At 35.2% G+C, this 20,541-nt stretch overlaps 1 pseudogene; it reads right to left on the reverse strand.

The window, feature by feature from the left end:
* Positions 1 to 744: 744 nt before the first annotated feature.
* On the reverse strand, positions 745 to 2,538 carry LOC136118393 (rho GTPase-activating protein 17 pseudogene; annotated as a pseudogene).
* Positions 2,539 to 20,541: the final 18,003 nt, after the last annotated feature.

Here is a 20,541-nt window from a genome sequence, read left to right on the forward strand (position 1 = left end):
TTGGTCTCAGTAAGATTTCACTATGTAACTGTACAGTCTCAAGGTTACTCACAGCTTGAATCTAAGAAGCTAAAATCTAGGACTGTCCTCTTTGAGTGAAGTACTAAGGGTTTTGGACTCTGGAGAGAAGTGTGAGATAATTGCTCAAGTCCATGCTCATTGGTCAATGCCATGGGTTTGGAAGGGCTATGGCTACCCAACTTGGCTGGTCTAGGTTGGGGCTGTGTCAGTGGGTGTTTGTGAGGTTGTAAAGGACAGGCTCTGGAAGTTCCCCCAGGGCCCAGAGAGCTGGAGACAGTGGAGGGCTAGCCTAGAGCCTGCCCTGTATGTTGACTGCAAGGAGGATTTGGTGAGAGACTGGTTAGATGCTAAGATATTCTTGGACAACTCTGGCCCCCAGGGTAGCCAGAAGGTGGTTTTCCTGGTTTTAGGTGTGCTGGAAGGATTTTTAACAGCTCAGAGCAAAGTATGAATGCTAAGATCAGAGGAACTGTGAGCTGTACCAAAGCTGATGGGACCTGGCAGCTGCCTGAGACTGGCTTTGGCTAATAGTTATCTGACTCCAGTTCCTCAGCCCCTGTTCCAATGTGTCTATAAAGTAAGGGCAGTCTTATCCCCTTCACTGCTTTCAGCCGTAGAGCTTTGGGAGGGTGCTCTGGGCCCACTGAAGCCAAGGTGATGTAATCTGCAGATGGGAGAGGCAGGTAGAAAGCAGGGGATATATGCTTTCTTTAGATTGCTACCCTAGAAGTCCATAAGCTTCATATTTAAGTTCTCCTTCTTAGCCAATTCTCCTTCCATCTCCACCAAACTGGCAGGCCACTTCTTCTGCAGGGTCCCCGAGTTTGTCATTTCCAGTGTGGGAAGAGTGATGGAATTTGTGTGGAGATGTACAAATGCTCCGATACATTACATTTTACCTTTATAGTGAAGAACCAGTTGTCATACTGAATGATTTGTTCAATCACCATAACCATGTGAATGGATGTGGCTACAGCCATTTCAGCAAGCATTCCTTCATTTTTGGCCCATAACAAGTTAGGCACAAATATGATTGCAGTGCATTTTGTTAATGCTCCTGGTATAAGCAAGCTCTGAAAGGAACTTAATTAAATACCTAAAGTTAACGAAATTTTGTGGTGACAACTTTGGACCTGTTCTCCATAAATCTTGAAGTTTTTTTGTCTTAATCCCACACACTTGCAACTTGTGTCCATTATTCACACAGATTAAAAGTCATCAAAATTTAAGGCAATTTCCATAATTAGGACTTTAAATCAACAGCTTACAGAATTGGGGGTCTGAATAGAACTCATCTAGGTTAGGGGTAGAGCAGTCTAAAACAGCTCTGTTTCTTTAACTTGGAGGCCCCAATATCAATTTAAAAATGCCCTTCTCTATGTGGTTCTCTAGGAGGAGCAATGACACAGGTCTCAACCAGAACCACCTCTATTCTTTCAAAGGAGTCCCCAAAGCTGGTTTTCCACACACCTACCTTGATGGGCTCACATTCCAGGGAGGGCCCTTCCTAAGACTGCTAAAGCTTTTTGATGGTAATCTGCTTGGGCTTCTAATAATGAAACAAAGAATTTGTTATACTGCCCTTCTTTGGCCATACAGTTGCTCATGTCTGCTTGCAAATTGATCTTTTTTTTTTTTTTTTTTTTTTTTGCAGTACGCGGGCCTCCCACTGCTGTGGCCTCTCCCGTTGCAGAGCACAGGCTCCGGACACGCAGGCTCAGCGGCCACGGCTCATGGGCCCAGCCGCTCCGCGGCATGTGGGATCTTCCCGGACCGGGGCACGAACCCGCGTCCCCTGCATCGGCAGGCGGACTCTCAACCACTGCGCCACCAGGGAAGCCCCAAATTGATCTTTGCAGTGTTCTACTTGATTTCCAGCTTCAACCATCTCTTAAGGTATCTATTTTTTATGGAAGCCCCTGAAAGTTGACTTCTGAAGTTTTGTGAGCTTAGTTCCGCCTAGCTGTAACCAAATCCCATTTTATTGAGCTATTTCCTCTGTTTCTCTATATTTAGGGATCTCCACTTCTGTTTATGTCATGCAGAAAGTCCACAATCTTTTCTTCAACAAAGAAAAGCACTCCATCATGCTGAGAGAGTTTAGAGCTAATCGATTCTCAGCATCCCCACATGTGTCCAGCATCTTCCCCAAGAGAAATTCTTCTAGCTGAGCTGATGCATTTTGAATATTTTGAGTTTTGAAAGGGTTTTCTGTACCTCCTGGCATCGGTGCCACACTGGCCCTGGAAGCACACCATCAGGCTCTTGTGGGGATGGTGGTACATTGACTGAACAATGTCCATGCACAGCTTGAATTGTAACAGATCTTCACAGAGGACTTCTGTTTTCTCAGCTCTAGCCACAGTTTGGTTGACCAGCTGCTTCATGAAGTTGAACTTCTTCACTGTTGCAGTGGTGGCCAGGCCTTAGGGACTTGGGCCTGAAAGGGCAGGGCAGCAGCATCAGTGGTTCTCCAGGCTCACCTTTGGCCATGTCATGTGTCACTCGCGGTGACATAGCCCTACTTTCTTTTTTATGTTTCTGTTTCTGCTATCTTACCTCAGGTTGCTCTCTTATAGGATCTCCAGGTTGAATTTGGCTAAATCGTCATGTCAGTTGCACAAAATTCGTGGAAGCCTGGTCCTTCTATCAGATGAAATGTGGAAGTGTGGAAACATATGGAATGTATATGATACTACTTTATTTTGAAATTGATTGCATAATGCAAATATAAACACTTAATATTCATACAGTTTGAATCTTTGTGGGAGAAATTCTTCTTTGCAGGATGTATTGTTCTTTCTTGTAAGAAATAATTATACTGCCACTTAATTGCCATTTCTGAAAAAAAATTAATTTTAACTTGGTTGTTGCTGAAGTGTGACCTTGAAAGTGACTTGTCTCTTTAACAAAGGAAATGGTGAAATATGTACTACCAAATACAATTTACTCTGCCTTCTTTTAAAGTTGCTTCTGAAAATACCCCATACATACTGTTTACATAAGCATCATATTAAAATGGAAGTTAAGGGAGTTTGTGTCTTCTATGCACTCTATCCAATATTGAAAACCAAACAGTTTTCAGTTAATACTGTCTCTTAATTGCTCTAATGTTGCCACCAATGTCAATACTTTCTGCATAAAACAAAGAGTGCTTCTTAGTGTTAGTTTCAGTCCTTACATGATAAAGAGTTTGAATGGTCAGTATGCAGTGTAGTATTAATACACTTTAGACACACTGAATTTAGAAGGCAATGATATGGCTGCAAATTTGCAAGAAGATTCAGAGTTTGTTTATATTTTGCAAGTTCAGCATTGCTGAATAATCAATGTTACTGGAAGACAGTTTATCAGTCAGAATCCTTCAAGAATGAGAAATGGACAGTTAAATTGGTAAAGTCTGCATAAAAAAAGAGTAAATTATTAATCTACACACCAAAGAAGAAAGGCATCCTGAAAAATATTTTCTAAGTAAAATTTTTACTGGTTCTCTCACCAGTCATCCTAACTATCAATTCACAGACCACATACTAATAACATAGATTTTTTATTGAAAAAGAAGTCAATAGCTGCATTATTTGTCACTTCCTACCTACACATCTGACATAATTCCATAGAGTATTTTCTTTCAGTTAACTATTTTTCCTGAACAAATTTTGGCTTCAATTTTCCTACAGTCAAATCGGTTCAAAAGTTCAATGTCATTTTGTTAAAACCACAGGCAATTTTGATGAATTTTATCACAGATAAGATAAACAACTATTGTCCCTATGTCAGTTCTTCAAAGGAAAAAAAATGTATTACAGTTGTGTAAATAATGATTTGTGTTTGTCAAGAAGCATAAATCAGTCAGAGTTTTATGAAGAAAAGGGATAATCATCCTTAATATAAAGGAGCTATTGTTTGAGAACAAAGTGCATATACTCATGTTTGAATTTGATCAAATCTCTAATAGGGAATGTATGAGGAAAATTTCAAAGGTGTACGGAGATATTCAAGTATGCTTAACTTTTATAAAATCAGAATCATGTAGTTGAATCTCATTATATTGGGCAACTCCAGGTAGAATGTTTCAACTCTGCTCTGCTTTGGTATGATATGAGCATCATTGACAGACATTCTGTAACATATTGCTATGATTTTTGTAATGTAAGAATGTTTATAATAGCCATAATAATATAATTATAATATAATACCCATCTTACATTACTATTTTCTCTGTTAGATGTTACTAGGTTTCACAATGTTTTTCATGGTTTGTGAATTCACTGTACTACACTTGGCTATTAGCTGCTATATAGCTGTGACTGAAAGTGGAGCTCTTCCATCAAAAGTGCAGAACCTCAGTGCACACACAATGTGTACAAGACTCACTCAACTTAGTTTACTTTTGTTTTTCTTGTTCTCTTGGTTTGAATCATTTCAGCTAGAACTATTGTGTAATAAATCATGTATTTAGAATGAGACAAGGAATAAATGAAAACAATACTGTCAAAAACACTAGAGCTGGTAGTTTACATAACCATAGAGAAAAATTACAGGAACTGCTTAAGCAGTTTTCATTATAGACCCAGGTTTTATGTTGATGTTTTAAAATGTCAGTTATTTTTACCTTGAGACATCTTGAATGGAAGGTAGCTTGTATCTTGTTGCTACTTTTCCACTAGGGCAGTGTATTTTATTTTTAAGTACTTATTTATTCCTTCTATTAGATTCAGTGGTTTTTCTTTAATTAGTCTGCCATGGGCATTAAACACAACTACGTATCATGTTTTAATAATGGTTATTTGCCATCGCCATCATCTTCATGATGAATATAATTATGACTTCATCATCTGAAATATCACCACTAGAGCAATTACAAAATATAAAATGTTGCTATATGTCAGTGGATGAATTGAAGATTTCCATATATTCTTTTTGCATTTATTTATCACAACAACTCTAGGTATTAAATTTGGCTTATTTAAAAAATGTGACTGAGCAACGAATGTTAAGTAGCCATCTGATTCTAAAACATCATATAAGGAATACAGATCCTAGTTAGAGAGATGCTAGAAACCAGTTTTATGACAGTGTATCTGTTTTCCATATTGAAAGTACACACATACTCTTAAGAAAAGACTCAATGTTCCATGGTAGCTATCCTTTATTTTACCATCTATAGTATTTTCACCTAACCACCCCTTATATTCCTACTTTATCCTATGTGCTCTTCTTTAGCCAAAATATTTTAATATTTGGTTGGCTTTAGAAATATAATAATCAAAATAAAAGTTATAAATGAGTTTGAAGTGAACTAGGAGTAGAAGGAAACTTTCTTAACCCAAAAGGTCATTTATAAGTTCTACAGTTAACAACATAGTTTATCTTCTTGTTGGTGAAAACATGAATGCTTTTCCCATAAGGCTGAGAGTAAGGTAAGGATTTGTACTTTCAACCTTTTTTCTTGAGATCCTAGAAAGTTCTGCAATGGAAAAAATGAAATAAAATGTATACGGTTTACAGAAGAAGGAATAAAACAGTTTTATTCACAGTAAAGATAATGTTCTACATATAAAAGCCTAAAAACTATAAAAATTACTAGAATTAATTTAATAAGTTCACTTTTTATAATAACATTTTCTAAAATTCAATTGTGTTTCTGTATACTATCAACAAACAGCTATAAAATGAAACTAAAATGAAAATACCATACCAGAGCTGAAGAACATAAAACATGCATGGATGAATGTAACAAAACATATATAAGACCTCTACAATAATACCTAAAGAACTTTGGTGACAGAAGTCAAAGAAGACTTAAACAAATTGAGATTTATACAATGCTTATGGATTCAAAGACTCAATACTTTTATATCAATTATCCCAGAAATTATTATTAGAATTAACAAATTCTAACAAATTTCTGAAAAACATTGTTTTTGGAATTTGATGAAATTATTCTAAAATTCATGTAGAAATTCAGAAGATCTAAAATAGCCAAAATAATTTTGAAGAAATAGTTTAAACATTTTGAGAAATCATACAACTTTATTTCATAATCAAGACATATTGTGGTACTGACATAGAAATAGATTATTAGATCAATTGAACCAAATTAAGTGTCCAGAAACAAATATGTATTTATAAGGCCAATGGATTTTTAAAAATGTACCAAATCCACTTAATGGCAAAAGAAAGCCTTCAAGAAATTGTTCTGGTACAATGAGCTATTCATATGTGAAGTAAATGAACCACTATCTCATACCATACACAATTTGAGATTGATACTTGACCTTAGTAAGAAAGCTAAAAGTACACACCTTCTACAAGAACACACAATATCTCTACAATCTTGGCATAGTCAAGATTTCTTAGAGAGGACCCAGTAAGCCTTGACAATAAAGATCTTTATTTAGAAAAAAATGTTCGGCTTCCCTAGTGGCACAGTGGTTGAGAATCGGCCTGCCAATGCAGGGGACACGGGTTTGAGCCCTGGTCTGGGAAGATCCCACATGCCGCGGAACAACTAGGCCTGTGAGCCACAAGTACTGAGCCTGCGCGTTTGGAGCCTGTGCTCCGCAACAAGAGAGGCTGCGATAGTGAGAGGCCCGCGAACCGCGATGAAGAGTGGCCCCTGCTCGCCGCAACTAGAGAAAGCCCTTGCACAGAAATGAAGACCCAACACAGCCAAAAATAAATAAATAAAATACTGAATACATAACTACTTAAAAAAAAAAAGATGTTAAGCAACAGACATAGGTATGAAAATTAACAGGAAGCCACAGAGTGGGAGAAAATAAATGTTATACATATGTGTTTGGCAAAAGACTTGTTTCCAGAATACATGAAGACTTCCCACAAATCAATAATGAGCAAATAAAATCAGCAAAATAATAAAGACTTCAAAAAGGAAGGTATACACTTACCCATAAGTTAATAAAGAAGCAATCAGCATCATCAGTTATGAAGGGAGTGGAAATTCAAATACAGCACTGTGGGTGAGGAGTTCAGCTCCTGTTCAAAAACCTATGTATGATTTTTAAGGCCTGACCATGGGCAACTATAGAGGCTTTACCTGGCAGGCCTCTTGCGGGAACCTGCCCTCCCCACACCAGAATTGGTGCACAGCCAGTGCATTGCAGTCTCTGAATAGAGTTTCAGTCAAGGACTCAGGCTCTCTCTGGCTGGCCATGCTCTTACTAAGATCTGCATTTCTAACCCAGGCACTTACTCCAAAGACTGTATGAATAGGATCATCAGAATGATTGTGTCCTGTTTCAGACGATGTATTAGGCTTAATTCACTTAAAGACAATTGATTTTACTACTATTTTCAGTAAAACCTTCATTTAGTCAACAGGTAATTATTAGATTCATCCTGTTGCCCTGCACTGTATAATGCTTATGATATCCTGAAAAAGACAATCATTAAAAAGGTTTATCAAACGTGCTGAGTTTCATGACAAAAAAAAGCAAGTGGATTCATTTGCAAGAATATTTTCTTAAGCAAAATATAAATACATCCTGAACAATTCTCTGTTTTTGGATGAATAACTGAAATATCCAGAATAATTTTTAAAAATTGTACACTCTTTAGTGCTGTGTCATACTTAATAGTTTGTATTCCTTTTTAAAATAATAGATATCAAATGCAATATCATTATTAACTATTATTATAATTGTTACAACAATTATAGAAAATATTTAAAGAGCACTTATTATGTACCTGACATTGTTTAAGTACTTTATATGGATAAACTCTTTTATTTTTCAAAAATCATTCTGTGAGACAGGTGCTAATGCTGTCACCATTGTAGCAATTTTAGTGTCTATCTATAAGTTACCAGAGTATTCAAGCTTGCAAAATAAATGTTGACTCTTAATAAGATGATAATAATTAAATTTGTACATTTTTAATAAATTCATGATTTTAGGAAGATATGAAGAGATTTTGAAAAATGCTTATTTGACCAATTTTTCTAGGAATTTTGGCAATACTACATGTAATTAGACTGTGAAGTAACAAAGGCAAAAACTTCACTATGGTTGAAGTTGTAATTCTTTATTGAGATTTTTATTTTGTTAAAGAGAAAACTATGACTTAGGACCAAAATTTTTAGAGGAATTGTGCTTTTTTTTTCAGCATATTTCAGGAAAAGATGGAAACTCTAATTTGAAAAGATACATGCACCCCTATGTAAATAGCAGCACTATTTACAATAGCTAAGACATGGAAGCAATGTGAATGTCCATCAACAAAGGAATGGGCTCAGCCATAAAAAGATGTCATTTGCAGCAACATGGTTAGACCTAGAGATCATCATACTAGGTGAAGTAATTAGCCAGACAGAGAAAGACAAATATCATATGATATCACTTATATGTGGAATCTTAAAAAATGATGCAAATTAACTTATTTATAAAACAGAAATAGACTCACAGACATAGAAAACAAACTTATGTTACCAAAGGGGAAGGGAGGGGGAATAAATTAGGAGTTTGGGATTAACAGCTACACACTACTATGTATAAAATAGATAAACAACAAGGTCCTACTGTATAGGACAGGGAAATATATTCAATATCTTGTAATAACCTATAATGGAAGAGAATCTGAAAAATAGATATATACATGTATAACTGAATCACTTTGCTGTACACCTGAAACATTGTAAATCAACTATACTTCAATTAAAAAAAAGTAATTGTGCTTTTTATACCCTTGTTTACCTAGATGAGTCACTTTCTCTAAGCACAAATTATGACATCTTTTATCTTCTTTATTCGCTCCACAATAGACTGACATACTTAGTTGTTAAATCTGGAAAAAAATCACTGAACTTAATCTACAGAGCTGATTCTTCATCTTTGCAATTTCTTGTTCAGTACTGGGAGGCCTGCCCTAATTACAGCTGCCTGTAACTGGGTGGGTAAATCAGCTTATTTCTGGAGTTCCGTATTAGAACTGCTACTTCATCTAACCTACGATTTAGTGTGAATAACATTGACTATATTGATCTCCTTCTACCATTCCTTTGTATTTAAAAAAATTTTTTCAGACCCTTATGTAAAAGAGATGTTATTCATTAGATACAATTGAAGAACCTAAGGTACACATTAGTTTTACACCATTATCTTCTTTGAAATCCATTTACCAAATAACTATTAAATTATTTATACTGTTGTATCTCTGATGCAGTTGAAGTTAAATTATTAAGATTATCTTAGTGTAGACCAATGTGCATTCCGATCATGTTACTTTACATCTAAGAATGATGTCAGTTGATTTTATGATATGAAAAATTGAGGGGTAAATTAAGTACAAAATCTTAACTTTTATCTGAGGGCTTCACATTTGAATGGATAATAAATTTACAGCCAAGTTCTGAAATTTAAGCATTTGAATTCAGGCATGAACACAAAAATGATGGGCAAGTCCCAATACCTTACAAATTACAATAACGATTTGAAGTTTCCATGAGTAGGCTGGGGAAATAAGTTATGCACTGACTGACTTTCACAGGAAACCCTTATAAATTGGACACTGATTGAAGATATTTCTTCTCCTAAAATGGTTAAAAAGCTGCTTTTATAAAAATTCAATTAGCACTCTTACTTAATGATGCTAGTATATATGTCATTTATGAAATCTTCTTCGGGAATATTCTCATCTTAAGGTAGATCAAATTCACTCTTAATAAGATCTCAATTAAGATTTATTAGAAATTTCTTGTGATGAAGCAAATTAAGGATTTGTTGATATAAGCAAATGATTTATATGTTGATTTACTTTGCACAGCACATAGCTGCTTTCAGCAGTATGGTTATTTAAAGAGCTAAATTGCTCTGCAGGGTGTAGATGGAGCCAGGCAATGAATGGCTCCAATCAAGCCACCCACATTCTGGCGGGATGTCTGTGACTGTGGCATCATAGATGCCATTACCCAAAATGTGCTGCTAATTGTAATTTCCATTCTGAATCCAGAATTTAAATTGTTTTTGTCTGGTAAAGTCTTAGAGCAGTGTTAAATCTCTATAATTTAACTACATCAAGGAATCTCTTTATTCACATTAAAAGAGTATCACAAGACAGCTGACTATACTATATACATATGCACACACACAAACACAGACATCAAACATTGGGATTCAGACATATTTCTTGCTACAACTGGGAGACTTGAGACTTAGGTCCTTTTGTATGAAAACTGAGTATATACATCATTCTGCGGGAAGAATCCAGGAACAATAGGCTTAACCCAATGTGAACCTTTACTCATTATCAGAAGTAATAATTTGTCATAGATCATATTGTCTGTCACACCAGTTGTTTCCAGGGTCAGGGCCTAGGACAAGAGAGTGCTATAGGTAATTCATGAAGAACTGGGACACGCCCTACTTTGGGAATCCTGTAATAAAACTGAAGCCAAAGGTAAAGAGGTACTGATTCCATCCCCTCACACTGCTCTTTAATGGTCTGTGAGCAGCAGTCTGAGTGGGAACTGTGCTACACAGAAGAGTGGGAAAGTGATCATGCAGAACGGAGAAAAGATTAGAGGACACAACGTGGCCTTGTCAAGTGCAGCAGTCTGGCTACACTGAGGTACCCAGTGAAGAAGTGACACTGGCTTTCTTTGCTGATATAGAATTACAACCACACATAGTAGGAAAAGTTGTCATAATAGGAATTATCAAGGCCTACTCATAGAGGACACATACACAAACGCTTGTAAAGCACCCTCTACTAAGTCCTGGAAATGCTTTGAGAGGACTTCTACAGGAGCCAAGATCCTCATTCTGCAGGTGGAGGTTCCAGCTGATGGAAATTTCCCATTTCTTTCTATGTGAGATAAAGTCAAAGAGACTTTGTAATGCATATAAACACTATGTAGTTTATTAATAATTAATGGAAATGGAGAAAAATAAACCAGAAAATATGCAAACCTTATTTTTATTTCTTGTAACTAGGACAATGTCTATATATGACTTTATATATGTAAATTAATTATTTTTGAGGGGGTTAATAAAATTATGTTCCTGTTTATCCCTATTTATCTTCTCTTTTATTTCTTATTTTTTGGATGCATGCTCATTTCCAGTTACCTGAGGCTACCTGAAGTGAGATTAGCACACATGCAACACAAATGTGACAGTGCAAGCTTTGAAATGAGACAAACCTCTATTTGAATTCAAATTTCATCAATTTGAACTATTATCACCATATATAGAGTAATTATCACCAGTAATCATCATTCATGATTTCCCTATCTTAATTATATTATATATATATATTAAAATAAGTAACTCACATGTTGTTTGTGAGAATTAAATGAAATAATGTACATAGAGTACTTTTAACAACGACTGACATATATCGACTTCTTGATGAATATTAGTCTTACCCCTTATGCACCTTAGAATTTGCTGTGAACTAGTTTTCTGGCTTGTTGCAATTAGAGTCAACCAAAATCCACATATATATATTTCAAACCTATTTCACATTCTGGAGCTCATCTTGCCAGTTAAAGGTTTAATAAAAGGAACTTTATGCTCAAATCTCAATGACTCAGCATTAAAATTTCCCTCATTCAATTCCCAATTTTAACTTCCATCTTATTGTCAATAAGTGAGTATTTGTTTCTTTTGATTCCTGTGTCTCATCTCACAATTGAGTTTTGGGGTTTCTGCTTTGCCTCAGATGTTTTTGATTATTGTGATGATTGGTATCACCCATTCATTAACGATGCCCCTATATAAACTTTCACAAAATCCTGCAGCAATCCAAGTAAATTTAATATTATTTTCAACTCCATTTCACAGAAGAGAGAATTGATATACAGAAATGCTAAGTAACGTCTTTGAGGTCATCAGGCTGTATGTGGCAATATGGGATTGTTAACCTTGGCTCTCTGGCTTCAGTGCTTCTACTTTTAATCACTATGCTATGTCATTTCTCATAAAATACTTAGCATAGTCCCTATCACTTAAGGTACTCTAAATGAATGTAGCCACTCTTTTCCCCATTTCATGTTTACTAGTCAAGTTATTTTGATGCTCTCCATAGTCTTTCTAGGGTTGCTAATCTACATTTGACCCTATGATTACCTTACCTGATTTGACTTCCAGTCTTCACTAGATGACAGACCCCTCACTACTGCTTTGGACTTTGGATTATCATCTCTTCCCAAATTATTATTTCCGGATTATTTGGCTATCTATTGGAGATTTGATTCTAGTTTGTTTCTTTTCCATGTAAACCAAGAACTAGTTGTGTCTTTTCAAGTCATCCGTAAGGCTGGTTTTACTCTTGGTGTAAAAGTCTTCTCTTAACCTATACAAAGCAGTTATTTCTTCTGTACTTAGGATCACAACCATTCTTTCTTTTCTAGGACCCAGCTACTGGAATTATTGTTGGAAGGCAGCCTTCAGTTGCTCCTACCTATAACGACTGCCTCAGTTCTAGACATCCTTGCCTCAAGATACACTGATTTCCAGGCCAGCTCACATCTAATAACTGATCTGTGCAAGAATATGATGACCTAGCCATCTTAGCCTAATTTGGGACGATTATGAAAGGCTATTATACCTATAGAATTCCTAGTGAAATTGCTTGAGGCTATTATTGGGTCTGTATCTCAGCTGATGTCTCCTTCTGCACAATTCATCTTCTTTCCACAGGTGTCTATCCCATGGGTAGTCCTTAATAAACATCCTACCTTCTAAGTTTCATCTTAGAGGCTCCTTAATGGGGCAACCCATTGTACAACATAATCAATTCATTACCTTATGTCTTTCCTGAGACTTTGAGCTTTATAGGTTTCTTCTAGTAGTATTTACATACATTCAAGTCAATTTTATATTCCAATAACAACAATGATAAAAACCCCTCTCAACTTCATACCATGATAATCTCTCTTAATTTTGGCGAGACATAGTATAATGCTTGAGTGGTTGTCCACATTAACTATCTGCATTATTTATTTTAATCTCACTGCCTTCTTAATGCATTGCCATATGTTTGCAAACATGTCATTTCACAAAAACTGCTTTTGTCAAGATTCACAATTCTTCTAAATCCTATATACACTTTTCCATTTACTATGTTTGAATTAGACTCTTAAGTAAAAATTTTCTCCCTCAAAAACCATGTATTTTTTAGCTTCAGGAATACCCCTCATTCGATTTCCACTCTAATTCTCTAGCTATCAATTTTCTGTCCTTTTTGGGGTTCCCCTTTAATGATTCTGATCACTATTTACAATGTGGAGTGTCCCCACACACCAAGCAATTCTCAGACACCAGCTGCTTATGCCACAATTGAAATCAATTCTGACACTATCTATCTGGAAATATCATCAGATCCCACAAGTTAAGGTCTCAGTCCTACAAGATTGCCCACCCCTTCTACTTCAGATGCCAATCACAAGTCCAGATTGTCAATGTCACCTGTGCTACCTGACTGGATACAGACCAGAAGTTCCAATGATCTCCTCCTCAGGTTTCATTAATTTGCTACAGCAGCTCACAGAACTCAAAGAAACATTTTACTTACTAGATTGTTGGTTATAATAAAAGGAACAGTCAGATGCAAGAGACACATAGGGAAAAGCATGTGGAAAAGGCATGAAACTGTCATGATCTCTTTAGGTATACTCCTCACCTTAAACCTCCCTCTACATGTTTACTAACCTGAAAGTTTTCCAAACCCTATCTTTTAGGGTCTTTGTGGAAGCATCATCACATAAGCACAATTGATTGATTAAATCATTGGCTATTGATGACTGAACTCAATCTCCACTCCCTCTTTCCTCCCAAGAGGTCAGAGGTGGGACTGAAAGTTTCAACCCTCTAATCACAAGGTTGGCTCCCCTGGCAAATAGTCCACATCTTTAGGCTTCCTGGGGGCTTTCCAAAGGTTGCCTCATTAACATAACAAAAGACATTTTAAAGCTCTCATCACCTAGGAGATTCCAAAGGTTATCTGTGCTTTTTACCAGAAACAGGGATGAAAACAAATATATGTTTCTTACTATAAATCACAGTATCACACTCTTCTTCTTCCCAACATTTATTTTTGTTACTATTTCTTGTCCCATGCTTGTCCTTGCCTTAATTCTCATTATTTATATTATTTTTGAATCATCTATTTATCTAACTTCAAAAGACTATGTGGATACTATTGTTGACCTTAAACAAACAGACTGCCAGGTATTTCTCCAACAAAGATGGGTTTGATGAAATAAAATTCAGGTTGGATTGGGAGTTTGGGACTAGCAGATGAAAACTATTATATATAGAATGGATTAACAAGGTCCTATTGTATAGCACAGGGAACTATATTCAATATCCTATAATAAACCATAGTGGAAAAAATATGAAAAAGAATAATAAAAAAATAAAATTCATATTCTATAGTAAGACAAGAAGAATTTAAGCATAAATTTTTTCTTTGCCCATTTGGGCTTCCTCCCTCCCCTTTAATGTGTATTGTGCATCTGCAGTAACCAGACCTCCTTAGGAGATAACCTTCCTTCTTAATCTTGTAAGAGACCAGGATAACCCATTACTTGCTCTGTATGTATAGGTATGGATCGTGTAAATTGTCAGTAATATGTCATTGGACCTATAACCTTTTTTCTCAAAACCTTATATAACTGTGCTTTGACCTCTAATGGACGGAACAATCCTCATAGCTTTCTGAAAGACTCTCTCAGTGTTATAATCCTCAGGTTGGCCTGAATAAAATTTTCCATTTCTTTCATAGACTGTTGATTAATTTTTTTCATTGGCAGATTTATTTGGGATCAGCAGAGAACTGCAGTTCAGGGTCTGCAACCATGGTTAGTCATGTACAAGTGCCCACACTGCAAGGGAAGGAGAACGTTTTTATGGAGGGGAAGAGAAATTTGGGAGGGGTATAGTAAACAAAGAGTCCACGGCTTCATTGGCTGAATCCTTGCCAGGAAAGAAGAGGCATCTTGCTTCTTCTTGTTGAACTCTGCTATCTTTGCAGAGCATGAAAGCTTCCCCTTCTGACCTCCTGACTCTATGTAATTGAGGTTTTTGCTTTTTAAGTTTTTACATTATATTTCACAGGAAAAAATACTTGCTGAATTAAAACATAATAAACAAGCTTAAACCTTATGGGGAATTAAAAAAAACAGAATTTGGGGAAATTATTTTCCAAAGATATAATGGCATAAAATTTTCTAGGAATGACAGAAGACAAGTCTTCCATATAATACTCACAGGTCAATATAGTATTTTGAAAATCCTAAATTACAAAAAAGAAAAAATAAATCTTAAAATCATAGAAGATAAAAAAGGAAATTGCAAAGCACTTCCAAAAGCTAAGACTTACACTGACAGTCTATTTCACATCATCCACATACATGCAAGAAGTCAGTGGTATATTCAAATTGCCATGGGGTGGGGAGCAAACAACTGCCAATCTAAGCTATGCCTGAAGAATGGGGATGAAGAATCTCAGACAAGTAAAATATTATTAGAATATGTCTTCTTTCTTGTGCCTGAAATATTCTGAACTATTGGATGTGTTGGTATATAATTTATATCAAATTTATAAAGTTATTAGTCATAATTTTTCAAATATTATTTTCAGTTTCTCCACCATGTCTTCTCTGGGGATTCCTATTACACATATATTAGACTGCTTCAAGTATTCTGGCAGTCAATTGAAGCTCTATTAATCTTTTTAGTCTTTTTTTTTTTTTTTCCTTTTTGTGTTTCATTTTGAATAGCTTCTAGCTGTGTCTTATCTGCCATTAACATCATCTGGTGTATTTTTCATCACATTCATTATAGTTTTTATCTCCACAACTCAATTTGGTTCATATTTTATCTTCTATGTCTCTAATTATCTTTTTGAGTATATGAATTATAATAGTTATGTGAAATATTTCAAATCCTTGTCTGCTAATTATAACATCTGTGTTAATTCTTGGACTGTTTTAATTGATTTTTCTGAGTTTTCTACTCATTATGGGTTATATTTTCCTACTTCTTTGGTAGTCTGGTAATTTTATATTGTATTGGAGACAGTTTTGGTTTTTTTACTTTGTTGCATGCTGGATATTTTTATAATCCTATAAAATATTCTTGAGTTTGGGCTTCCCTGGTGGCACAGTGGTTGAGAGTCTGCCTGCCGATGCAGGGGACGCAGGTTCGTGCCCTGGTCCGGGAAAATCCCACATGCTGCGGAGCGGCTGGGCCCGTAAGCCATGGCTGCTGAGCCTGCGCGTCCGGAGCCTGTGCTCCGCAACGGGAGAGGCCACAACAGTGAGAGGCCCGTGTACCACAAAAAAAAAATAAAATAAAAAAATAAAATTAAAATATTTTTGAGTTTGTTCTAGGGTGCATTTAATATATTGGGTTGGCCAAAAAGTTCATTTGTTAAGGAATACGTTGTTCAATAAATGTCTTGTTGAAAATGAAATATGTGCCTTTTATTTTTATTTAAAACTGAATGAACTTTTTGGCCAACTCAATACTTAGAAAAGAGGTAGATCCTTTCAAGCCTTGCTTTTAAGATTTGCTAGGCAGGACAAAATCAGTGTTTCGCTTAGAGCTTATTATTCTTTACACCTAAGGCAAGACTCTTCTGAGTACTATAACAAGTGCTCAGTAATTTATGAAATTTTCCAGTACAATCCTTTGGGAACAGGTATTATTCTCAGCCCTGTGTGAGTGCCAGATATTGTTACTTTTAATTCTTTCAGGTAGTTCTTTCCTCAATATTAAAACGTTTTCTTGAGGCCATGTGCTGATCAATACCCTGTTGAATATTTGAGGGGGACCCTCTGCAGATCTCCACAGTTCTCTGTCTGTGAAGCTCTTTCCTCTTTGATACATCATCCACAAATTCTAGCTGTCTTTATCTCCTGGAATCTCAATTCCATTTTCTTAATTAGGAAGTAGGTTTTCTCTGCCCTCCCTCACTACTGCCACCTGGAAACTTAATGCAGTAAGCTTAGGCAATTATAAGATTCACCTTGTTTGTGTCTTGTCTCACAGGGATCACTGTTCTTCATTGCCTGATGTTCAGTATCTTAAAAACTGTTGTTTCAGATATTTTGTCTGATATTCAGTTATTTCAGGAAAGAGGTTACATTTGTTCCATATTATTTAAAATTGGCTGGCAATGGAAGTCCTGGATAACATATAAGTTATATGTTGCTGGTTCTTCCTACATTGATTTACTAGGTGGTATTGTTTGAATAATTTCCATTAAGATCATGTGCTATTTGTCCTACTGGGAAAGTCTGTCTAGAGTCAGAAAATGTGAGTAAACCAATACTTTATATAAATTGTATGTATATGATATAATTATATTTGTGGTTAGAGGAATGGGATGTAAAAATCATCAGTAAGAAAAAAGTTATGCATAAAGCTTGATAATTTATCTTGTAAAATATTAAACTGAACTTCAAAATATTTGTTTATTGAGAAAAAACTCACTATGTTTTCACATGTTTAGCTAGGGTCTTTGGCTGTGAAAATACATATCTATATCTATGTATAGATATCACTGTATACATATTTCATTACATTTGTAATTCATTATATACATATAAGTTTTCTTGTAGACAGAATGGACTGATTAAATTTTAATTAATATCAAAGAGTATCTGAGCTATTTAAACAAATTACTTTTCAGACTATTGTCTAAGATTCAGAAGGATTTAAACAATTTCTACTGTAAACAATTTTCCCTGTAGCTTTTTTTTAATTTAATGATAAATCAGATTTACTATAATAAATAAGATCACTGTATGCTTCATACTGAGAAATCTAAAATCTAAAAATTGAAAGGTGAATATTTCAGGGCTCTAAAATAAGTAAAAATCAGTAAAAACTGTACTGCAGATTTATTATTTCTAAATCTCTTTCATGAGCCTCTGTGTCTCCTGATGTTCCTGTGATATCGTTCTTGATGTCCAGGCCTAGACTCTTTCATTGAAAAGTATAATATCTGTTATAAAACCTACTATGTTGATTTTTATACATACTTTTAACACAGTATTGTTTAGGTTCTTATGTTTTCAATTAAAGATACTACCTTGCTAACTTTATCAAATTTATTTCTTGCATTCTTTTTCAGAACAAGTACTGATAAATTATACATCTACTAATCTGTCACAGAAGATTTTATTCTCCTCATATTTTGATATGTACCAGATTTTAAATGCTACTTGATATCACATGCTATTATTATAAACAGATGTCTTATATTACATATTATATTATATTGAGTATGAAGGACACTCCTAGAAGTCATTCAAATGAAATTTTCGCTCTCTCTCTCTGGGCCATAGATGGTGATTCTCATTATTTAGAAGTCTCACTGTATATCATTCTCTCCAATCCCTGACTTTCTTATTCCAGTTACATATGATTATACATCAGGAAAAACTATATTAAAAAGAGATAATCACTTACAATAGTAACTATGGCATTTATGTCACAAATTTTTTTTTTTTTTTTTTTTTTTTTGGTACGCGGGCCTCTCACTGTTGTGGCCTCTCTTGTTGCGGAGCACAGGCTCTGGACGCGCAGGCTCAGCGGCCATGGCTCACGGGCCCAGCCGCTCCGCAGCACGTGTGATCCTCCTGGACCGGGGCACGAACCTGTGTCCCCTGCATCGGCAGGCGGACCCTCAACCACTGCGCCACCAGGGAAGCCCCACAAATGTTTTTATGTAGGGAAAAACTGATGATTAAATACTCTCTTGAAGAAATATTAACAAAGTTAAAATTGATAACGTTTATCTCTTTACTGTTTCCTTTCATATTTATCCTTAGACTTCCATGAAACAGTATTATATTGAGATTATAGGCAGTGGTGACATGGCCATGACAGGTGAGATAGGTGTCTCATAGAAAACTAGTCTTTTGAACCACTGTAGTGTGTAAAAGGGCCTTTTGTGGAAATATTTGATGTCTTTACTATTGCTTTTGTTTTGGGAAAGTAAATCTATTAAAAACTTAATCAGCCAAAATGAGATACCACCACAGACCATCAGATGGCCACTATAAAACAACAAAAAATAACAAGTGTTGGCAAGGATGTGGAGAAACTTTAATCCATGTGCATTGCTGTTGAGAATATAAGAAAGTATATCCACCGTAGAAAATAGTGTGGTGCTTCTGAAAATAATTAGAATTACCATATGATTCAGCAATTCCACTTCTTGTTATATGCCCCAAAGAATTGAAAGCAGAGACTCAAATAGATATTTATATACCATTGTTCATAGCAGCATTGTTCACCAAAGCCAAAAGATGGGAACAATTCACGAATCTATCAATAGACGAATGCATAAACAAACTGTGGTATATACACACAATGGAATAATGTTTAACTTTAAAAAATGAGTAAAATTCTGCTCCATTCTACAATATGAATGATTTTGAAGAAATTATGCTAAATGAAATAAGCTAGTCACAAAAGGACAAATATTGTACAATTGCACTTATATATGGTACCTAAAATAATCAAATTCATAGAGACAGAGTAGAGTGGTGGTTACCAGGGGCTGGGGAGAGGGAAGAATGGGGAAGTATTTAATGGGTACAGAGCTTCAGTTTGGGTTAATGAAAGGGTTTTGGAGACAGTGGTGATGATTGCACAACATTGTGAGGTACTTAGTGCAACTGGACTGTATAATTAAAAATAGTCATATGGTAAATTTTGTATTATGTATATTCTACAACATTAAAAAAAAAACTTTACAGGACTATCCACATTCTGTCACAGTTGTAATAATTAGCTATTATCATCTACAAACTCCAGGGATTATATAATATTTCCTTTAGAGTGTAAATTTCAAAACCTTATTAACAGGAACTATTTAAGGAGAGCACATGAGCCTTTAGCTGAGCAACACATGCATTGAAATGAGGTCTGTGTTACTGAATAGCCAGAGAAGAGTGACATAATAAATTACTTTTCACACCAAATAAAAAAGAAATCATTGGCTGGCCTTTACCAAGATTCCTGTAACTAGGCTTCCATTACCAAAATGCTTATGGCAACTGGACATATAAGAATTTATATATATATATATATATATATATATATATATATGTGTATATATATAATAAATATATAATATAAAAGTATATAAACATATAATTTTCTTCTAAAAATAGTGCTAATAATGATATACAAGTTTATTATATTAGGGTATTTCCATTTTTTAACTTGTTAAAAATGACTTGTTAGTCATATTGGAGTATACAGGGCCAGATAAAATGTCACAACTTTTCTTTGGAAACGTTTTGCGGTTGTGTGTTTCTAGAGCTGTTGATTTACAAACATTGCCAGGGTTGAACAGTTCTAGTATATCTTTGCTGAGGCACAGCAGAGCCAACTACTATCTTTTAGTAGGAAAATATATGGACCTTTAATCCCTCTTTATCTAAGTAATAAAGAGGATCAGTTCAGCCAAGTGTAGAATTTTACTCAAAGAAGAGTTAACACTGGGATATGTAGAAACATGGTACAAAATGGTTGC

Source organism: Phocoena phocoena, chromosome 2, assembly GCF_963924675.1.
Source record: "Phocoena phocoena chromosome 2, mPhoPho1.1, whole genome shotgun sequence".
In the NCBI taxonomy this organism is placed as follows: Eukaryota; Metazoa; Chordata; class Mammalia; order Artiodactyla; family Phocoenidae; genus Phocoena; species Phocoena phocoena.